This window comes from Xenopus tropicalis, chromosome 3 (assembly GCF_000004195.4).
Source record: "Xenopus tropicalis strain Nigerian chromosome 3, UCB_Xtro_10.0, whole genome shotgun sequence".
Classification (NCBI taxonomy): Eukaryota; Metazoa; Chordata; class Amphibia; order Anura; family Pipidae; genus Xenopus; species Xenopus tropicalis.
Genome location: NC_030679.2, coordinates 53,664,553 through 53,674,500, shown reverse-complemented (window position 1 = coordinate 53,674,500; position 9,948 = coordinate 53,664,553).

Below are 9,948 nucleotides of genomic sequence, written 5' to 3'. Positions count from 1 at the left end.
AGCAGTATTAAAAATGGAGCTGTCCCTGCACTACTATGAAGACGTCTTTGAGGGAATTTAGCAATATATTACTAAATGAGCACTTATTTCCTACCTGGTCTATTTAACCATTCTAACACAATCTGTGTGTATATAACAGCTATACACAATAAAATAGGCTACTATTATTCTGCATGAAATGATCCAGACTCTATCATCAACGTGAAACTATGACTTGCCTAATCTCTCTCCTTTGCTATTTCACAGCAGCATTATCACATGGATTTTAGTAGTTAAAAATTAGCAGATGGCAGACGTTAGCATTACAGATCACATGGCTCAGTACCTAACAATTCCAAACTACTTGTCCTTGCAACTGAAGCCAACAAAAGCTGAAATTTAAAAATAGCAAATTAATTGCTTGATTTCTCTGTTCTTTCCGCATCCATATTCATTTTTTTCCCATTACAGTTCCTTATGCCTAAATACTAGCTGACAAACATTTTATTTTTGTTAAAAATATTAGAATAAATTTGGAATAGAATTTATGCTTAGCAATGTGCATGTTGCTTTGTGCTACAGTATATTCAGCTAAACAAAAAAACATATTTGTAGAAATGTGTTAAGATACTAAAATATTTGTTGCACATCTGCTGTGTCTACATCTTTATATTCCCTCCCATGCCCTGTCTCTATGCCCCCATCTAAACACTGAGTTCTATATCTAATAGGGCTGCAAACCAAAGCCACCAGTCTTTTGACAGAAGAAAAGCACATTTTACTTTCTGCAAAAGTTGAGGAAGGTAGGTCTTCCTTTTCCAGTTCTTACTGCCTTTTATAGAGGTGCTATGGAAAGTGTGCTTTCCAGTTCCATTATCATGTGGTAGGAAAATTGTAGTGCAGCAGAGGCAATTATTGGTCCTGCAGCAGGTCAGGTATTCACCAGTTACCCACAAAAAAAGCTGATACACAGAACTTTAACCCTTTAAGTAGATTCTACATTCTGTGGATAAAATGGCTGAAATGGCACATAATTTAGATTCTACATTCTGCAGCATTCCCTACTGGGGTTGTTAGCCTCTTGTTCCCCCCAAGCAGAGCATGGGAGCTAGTGGCCCCTGCTTCTTCTACTTCCTGGACCCCCCAGTGCCACCCCCCAACCTGGATCTGAGCAGAGCTACATGGTGCTTCCTTCAAGAAGCTTCCTCCAAACACACACTTATCACACACTTACAATAACACACACAAACATTTTTGGGGGGCTTTTACACATTCACACCACTCATACATATTTGCACACGCACACATGCAATTCGGCAAGAGATACACACACATACACATGTACACAGTTTTGTGGCTTTTTTTTTAGCACATTGTGGGTTTTTTTTGCCTGAAAAAAAGATTTTATTGCCATTGTGAATAGTGAATTCGCTAAGACCACTGTGCAATACCTTTTGTATGGCAGTATGGTGATTATATTACATTTTTGGTGATTTTGGTTTATGTTTAGCCCTTTTATTGCATTTTTAGCCAAATGTATGTATGTATGTATATCTTTATTTATAAAGTGCTACTTATGTATGCAGCGCTGTACAGTAGAATACATTAATACAAACAGAGGGTTATTAAGATAATAGATAAATACAAAGTATAACAATAAATACATATAAATACAAGATACAGTTGCAATAAGTTAAGAGTCAAAAACACAAGAGGATGGAGGTCCCTGCCCCGTAGAGCTTACAATCTATATGTATTGCACTTTCAATTCTGTATAGCTGTTGTTCACTTGTTCCTGTCTGTAAAACATAGGGGGGCAGGCTTGCACAAGCTCACATGAGCAGACAGGGAGGTGGGGTGACTGGGCGGGCAGGTTGCCATACGTGCTGTGCCTTGCTATATTATTTAGCATTGCTGCCTGCTAAAGTAACAAGTGGTAGGCAGAGTTGGCAGACAGCCTACAGGTGGCAGGGAGCACGGCATTTGCATCGCTAAGCTGGCCGTCCTGAAGGTTTTTTTGCAGGGAGGCCCGGACAGTTACCTATCTGGTATGCACATACAACAAGCCTTGTATCCTGAATAAGTAGCCTTCAGGTTTTACCATTCATACTTTACACTGCCAGATGTGCTTATAAGGGGCAGGCTAATTAACAAACAATGAATATCTACAACTATGCATCTGTAGTATCAGAAAACACAGGCCATACAATGACATTCCCAATGTCTAATAGATACTCTGCTGGTTGACGGCTAAGAAATAATACTAATGCACAAACAATACTACCACACTAGACACACACTGGGCCTTGTCTAGAACAACTTCTAAAACCTCCAGTGACCTGACGGCTGTATGACTAAAAACAGATCTACATGACACATGCCTATTGGTAAAAATAGGGCTCTACTAAAACTCTGCCCTTTCCAGCAAGAAATGCCATAACCTAAAAAGGGAACTATACCCCAAATACAACAGGACTCCAGAACTCAAACCAAAATGGACCATATGTAAAAACATTGTATCATAAAATAAAATTACCGTATATACTCGAGTATAAGCCGATCCGAATATAAGCCGAGGTACCTAATTTTACCTAAGAAAACTGGAAAAACTTATTGACTCGAGTATAAGCCTAGGGCGGGAAATGCAACCGCTACTGCTAAGTTTTAATAATCAAAATAAATACCAATAAAATTATATAAATTGAGGCATCAGTGGGGTATATGTTTTTCAATATTTATTTCAAATAAAAACAGTAAACTAGCTCTGTAAGCGGAGAAGAGGGTCAACAAAAACAATATGAGTACTACCCCACGCTCATTGCACATTGGCAAACTGGCAGCAGACCCAGTCCCGGAGGAGATGTAAGGGGGAATAAGTATTGCTAGTGGGAGCCTAGGCCAGGGCACTGGAGGGTCTGGTTGCGGGGGGGCCTAATTTGCACACAAAGGACAGAGGGTTCTAGTCTAGAGGGACCCATGGCACCCGACTCGAGTATAAGCCGAGGGTGACTTTTTCAGCACATTTTGGGTGCTGAAAAACTAGGCTTATACTCGAGTATATACAGTAAGCTTTTATGATAAAATGTTGTTACGTATGTTTTAATTGATACCCTGCAAAGAACCTGCCTCTCTGGCTTGTAGGAGGCAGAGAACCCACACAACTAAGGGCACACCCAAATGTAGGGTTAACTCAGCCAAGAATTTATAGAGCAGTGTTTTTCAGTCACGTTATTAGCGAGCAAACACACATAACATCACAATATGGTGTTCTAAGAAGATGTAAATGCGTAATCTCCATATATGTATAAAATACATATCCGTGCATATGTACATTCACACATCTATATGCTAGTTTAGTAGGATCTTCCACATAGAGGACATGGAGCCATGGGGCTAGCATGTGCTAAACTGTATGTTCTATATTATAGCAGTTATTACATATGCCTCTGTCAAGGCCCTGAGATACAGCTCTTGGGTTAGGCAACCTATAGCCCCAGCCATGGACAGTGTAATACACTGTACTTTTACTTTGCAATAAGAAGCCCATAACTTCAACATCTGTTCATGCAAAGTGAATTGAAAACACAAGGCTGCAATCAAGGACCCCAAAAACTGTGGTATATAGTAATACATGCAGTCTATTTGCTAACTAAGCAAACCTTATAACAAACATACAGGCTGCTGTGTATATCAGACAAGTGCAAGCCTTGATGAAACATACCTACTGCAGGAAGAAACACTGCCATATGAAATGCATGTGCTTGCTTAATTGATTAAGTAATCCCATACACAAAAAAATCCCAGCACTTTCAGCTATAAGAGAGCAATTGGAGTAATAGTGTGCAGTATTTAAAATTCAACAGATAGCTAAGGTGGTTACTTACAGACTCCTCAAAGTTAACAGCATTCAGAATTCCCAAATTTTGCTTCCTCCTCCAAAGCTATTCACTACAATATATGAAAGTGGAGGAGCTTAAAGTTATAAAAATACCCTTTGCAGGATCATTTTGCATGTTAAAGTATGCTGAGATTTGTAGTCCAACAACAAGAACTGTGGTTCAGCAGTACAGTGCAGCAGTGTTTGGTGTATATTAAAGAAGCTTTCACATTTGGTAAGGAATATGTGTATATTATTTTTTAGGATAAGATTTCCATATATACTATATTTTATATGAGATAAATATTATTTTATGTTATGTTATTTTAAAGGACGTGTTCATTTTTACACAGAGTTTCTAAAATGTTAAAAGTGCTAATTACACCAGCAGTGAGATAATTGAATAAAATATCCTCCTATATTCTAGGTATGTTCTAACATTTCATCAGTTTCCATGTTTGATCCATCATCACAGGTTGTTAAATTCTGTTATCCTGAAGTAATACATCTAGACAGCCTCGGAAATATTCCAAAATAATATACATGTGTCATAAAACAGATTAAATGAGAGAATTAACAGGAGATGAGTGATTATAAAAGAGAAGTTTTTAGCTTTCCAGAAAAATACAATATTCCTGGAAAATACTATTGTAAATACTATTGTTTTTCCCACTTCAATAAAGAAGTAAGGATGAAGGTGGTAGAATTACATGTTCTTAATCACATTAGCATAAGTCTGGTGCGGTCTCCCATTACTGTGAATGAACATTCTGAACTGCTGTAAAGATTTCCAGAAGCAATATTAAATTTTTCAGTTTTCCCCTCAAAATTCACAATGAACTCATGTCAAAAAAGGGAAGGGGCTATATATTCCTTTTAATCTACATCTACAATGAAAGGTATCAACATGGTATGTGACTCAACCAACTCTTATTATTAAAAATATTAAATGCACAGAGCACTCATTTACACAGGTTAGAATGGAGCATATTTTACCCTTTTCTGTGTGCATATGGTAAACCTATATCTTGTGGGAGCTGGACAATTTTAAAATGTAAAAAGGAAGAGCTAAAATGTTTAGCCTTTTGGATTCAAGCCCCATGTACAACATCAATTGTTTTTTTATTATTTAGCTTTAGATGGATTTTCTGGAAGTCCAGCTTGATGGGCAGTTAGGGTTTTTGGTGAACATTTAGGGCATAATTTATGAGAGCTGGAGCCTTCAGGTTGGAGCAATTATAAAGAAAACCCTGCATTAGTTTACGATCTCATGCTGGGTTTCTTGCTGAAAAAGCTGTGCAATTTCCGTAATTTTCACCAAAGGGGCTTTTGTTATGAAGAAAAACAGCTTTTGGAGTGGAGAATGATTATATATCCACCCATTATATATGGTAACAAAGTTTTATAAATTATGATATCATTGTGGGACGTGGCTCCTTAGAATAATTTAACTTACTAAGGTACCCAATTCACATTGCCCCACAGTCAAGCGCTTTCAAGTGAGTAGATGACATTTATTTAAATAAGATAATCAAAAAGGTTTCAAATTAGGCTTCCTTTTACTTTTTCTTAACTACTTGAGGTAAGGGCATATCTTCTTTACAATTATGAAATTTCTGCTATTCAACTTCGACTCTACACTAAAAAAATCTGTTGCTGATAGTAAACTATTTTATAAGATTACACCTAATAATAGAAGGTACCTTGGGAATGCGAAAAAATATTGAACTGTGTAAGAACTGTGGCCTCTATGCAGAATCAGAGTGTGCTCCATGATTACTTCTTGCTGAACACTAAGGGGGCCATTTACTAACCATATTATATTATAACAAATTATATTATATTATACCCAATGTTTATTGGGTAGGACCATTAGAATTAATTAATTATTTATTTGGATGCTTTTCCATTCTTTTTCCCATTTCTTTTTTTGTCCAGATTTTCTTTGCTGCTACTTACTTTTATTAAAAACATGGAGAAAGGGACCATTTAGACATTTATATTCAACAAAACTCAATGACAGATGTTTTATTGGGAAATAACATTGTGCAAAAATAGAAGTCACATATAACACTTATTAAAAAAAGAATGACTCAACATATCAGCAAAGATTACACTTGTAGCATTAAATATTGAAGTGTGAATAAAGAATACTGAAGCGTCCATTCAGATATTAGACTGGAAATAAATGACTGCAGCACAGGGTTTCACACATAAATTGGTTTCTGTTCCTTTCATGGTGCCCTCCAGCCATAAAGCCATACTGATCTCCAGCTCAGACTGGTGCAGAAACACTAAACATATTGCGCAGTTTACACTTCAGACAGAGTGACCCCCAGTCCGTCCTGGTACCTTAACAACCATTTCTTTTTATTTTATTCTTATTTCCTGACCAGTTATATTGCTCTGTATCTATCTATATATTTTGAGCCCACTGAATGGCAGGGGTAAATTCTAGTGTTGTGTCCCGATATTCCAAGCTTTTAATCCTCCACTATGCAATGCACAAATAAAACAATAAATAAAAAACTATTTGAAAAACTTTAATGAGTAAACTTTAGTTACTACTGGCATTTAGATCATCTGAGGATAGGGTAGACACCTGTCCGGTTTTGATGTGAACAGCCGGATTTCAGAATGGCTGTCCAGCGAGTCCTGTTCGGTTTTCCTAATTTGGAAAACCGAGCAGGCAGTTTTGACCTGGACAGCCCTTCTGAAACCGAGCTCTCCAGGTCAACCGTACAGATAGCAACCCTATCTCAGGACTTCTCACTTGTGTAATAAAGGCATACAATATGAGTTCGGTGTCTTGATGAAAGGTTGTGCTTTATGCTCTTTCAGTGAGGTAAAACAAAGCAGAGTACAGTACAAGGCAGACATCAATAAAAACACAATAGATGGTGCAAATGCTTACAAAGAGAAGACAAAAAGCATGCCTAAGCAATGCAAAATTTGGGTGCAGGTAATTTTCAGTTCTTGCTTTCAAGCCAGTAATATAAATATTCAACAATGCCTACACCCACTATAACCTTATACACTTCTATATACAGCCTATACATATAAGCCCTTTCTTTAGCTTTAAAAATAGTGTATCTGATACACTTAGATTGTAAATTCTATGGGGCAGGGACCACCTTCCTACTTCCACTTAATCTGTGTATTTATACTTATGCATTGGATTAATTATAATATGTGTCTTCCCTGTGTGTACTTTTGTACATTGAGATTGTACAGCCCCACTTATTCTTGTAGTGCTTTATAAATAAAGTTATACATACATACATAGACCTTTTAAATGTGGATTTTTCTGAATTAAAATGGTCATCTCACCACATACACAAAATACAGGTATGGGAAATTTGGATCTCCATATGTTAAGTCTCTTAAAAATCATTTAAACATTAATTACACTCAATAGGATTTTTGGGGCTTGTGGATGTGGCTCTGACGTGCTGTCTTAGTTTATGTGCACGTGAGGAATGCACACGTGAAGAACGCTTAATTGTAGTGCACTTCTTTCGCCATAAATGTGGGAACCAGAACATAATTTAATTAGCTACATGATAGCATTTGTCATGAATGGGCAACAAAAGCCCTGAAAAAAATCCTAATTGTACAGAAATATGAAATAGTATCACGTGTCTGTGCAATAATAATACATGTAGGGGATGTTATCAAGAAAAAATATACTGAACACGTGCAGTGCTTTCATTTGCACATATTTCATTAACCCAAACTGGGAATAAAAACACGTTTTTGAGTTTATCTCTGCACAGAGCATTTATAATAAACTTTGTGCCGAGTCATTAATTTTGAGGTACAGAAAAACCCCCACCACCAAGCAGGTCGTAACAATATGCTAAGCAAAATTACAACTTGCAATGTAATAACTGTCTAATGAAGAATATGACAATGTGAAATGCAAATCTTGTTCTTCAAGTTGCATTTGCTTTTGTTTACAGCTTTTATCACATTCCCTTAAAAATGTACAAACTTATGGCTCACAGGTTTGCCTAAAGGGCACACCATTTGTGCAAGGTATGTTCAGCTCCAGTAACAGCCTAACACTTGTACTCTTCAGTAAAGCCAGATTTATACATGCATTGCATGTTTCATGCTAGCAGGGGCAGTGGGGCAAGCTGGAAGCTGTCTGGAACAGAAGTGTTTATTTTCCGTTAAAGTTTACCATATTATATTTTTATTATATTTATTTAATATATCTATATTAAATAACCATAGCCCATAAATAACATTTGAAAAAATGTGTCACTTCACAATGAATAATTAAATGAATCTTGATATATCTACATACACTGTATTATCAAATGTATCTGAACCCATTTCTTACTTACTTTTTATCAGTAAGCAGCTCCACACTAGCCTAATTTCTCCATTAGCAATGCCAAAGGTCAACTAGAGTAGTATAAAGGTAATGGGCATTGATCAATCCTCATCTCTTTTGTATGCTTGTAGATAATTTGGCCAGATCAGTCGCACTTCCAGTGTACTTACAGTGCATTTTCTTAGCCTTGAAGTGCTCCCACAACCCCATTTTTATTGTATTTATGTAGTATAAAGGTTGTCACAGCTGGACCCTAATGCAGTGAATATGTGCTCTCTGGAGTGTTCATCTTTAGCAGGCTGCTTGTAAGGTGTGCATATGGTTCCTACTTTGATGCTAAGGCACAGGTGTCCAGCATCACTGTCATCATGCTTGCATTGTCTCTGGCTCTCACATGCTTACATCATTGCAGACGCGACCTGCATAATGACAGATGCATCTTGTGCCTTAGCAGACACAACGTCCATCAAGTTTGGCACACGTGCCCAATGAGTTTAAATAGATGCCGAGGCCTCATTTCCTTGCTAAATAATCAATGTCTACCAGCATGATACTTAGCCCTTTCCCTGTTACTGAACTTGTTACTGAACTATGCCTATTTCATAAATTTGCTGCTTGCTAGCTGCTTATTGACCTCCTTGCTGACTCACATCTTTGGTATCTCATTGGAAGTGCCTGCCATATTTTCACAGCACTTTTGCCATTCCACCACAAAGCCTGTTCTTTTGCACCTAAGGTGCTGTTCCATTGTGGGAAGTGCAGGAGGGGCTAACCGTGAGTAACCTGACACATGTTGCACAAGATTCCAGGTGAACACCTGTTTTTTTATGGTTTGGTTTGGTGTACAATGACATTCTTGGCAATTCTGTACTTCCTACTTGAGACAACCATTTGGGGAAGTCCATTAGCTTTTTTTTAACACAATAATGCACTAATTCACAAACTAGGGCTGTACAGTATGGGATTGCTGACATGGAGTTAAAGAACTTATAAGGCCTATCCAGGACCCTGAACACCAGGGCTGATTACCAGAAATCAGAAGCAGGTTCTGCCAAATATGTACCAACATAAAGCAGTTAAAACAGTAAAGACACTCTTGGTTTTGGAATAAGATGTTGAAATGATATGTGTCCAGATACATTTGACAATATAAGATGATATTAGCTTTAATTTATGGATGTTATTTACCATGGCACTGGTAGTTGAAAATGGGACTGTTTTATATTTGGCTGTGTTGAATTTTTATGGGTTGTGACCTGGAAAAAGCAAGATCATTTTTGTTTTGCATTAAAAAACAGAAAATAATTCACCTTAAACAACACAGATTAAAATAGTGAAAATTATGAAACTCTGGGAGAAATATGAGCAACAAAAATTAAGGGTAATGGGATTTAAAATGAAAGAAATAAATTGCAATGTTTTCAGAAGGGATAAAAGCCTCAGGAGGATAGGATTATGAATATAATCTGCAATAGAAAAACTGAGCTAATAAGGGATTCTTGTTAATACAAAACTGAAAAACGTGCACTTAGATAGAAACTAAATACCCAAAAAAACAAAATTAACCATTTCCTTTTTAAATTTGGCCTTATTCTAGCAATAATAAGGGATATTTTTATAAAAATTTTATTCCAGAATATGATGGAAAATGTGACCTTAGATATTTCTTACAATGCTAAGTGAAGGTTTGCCTATTTAAACATAATATTTTGGCAATAACTAACAAAATATAAAAAATGTTCCTATTATT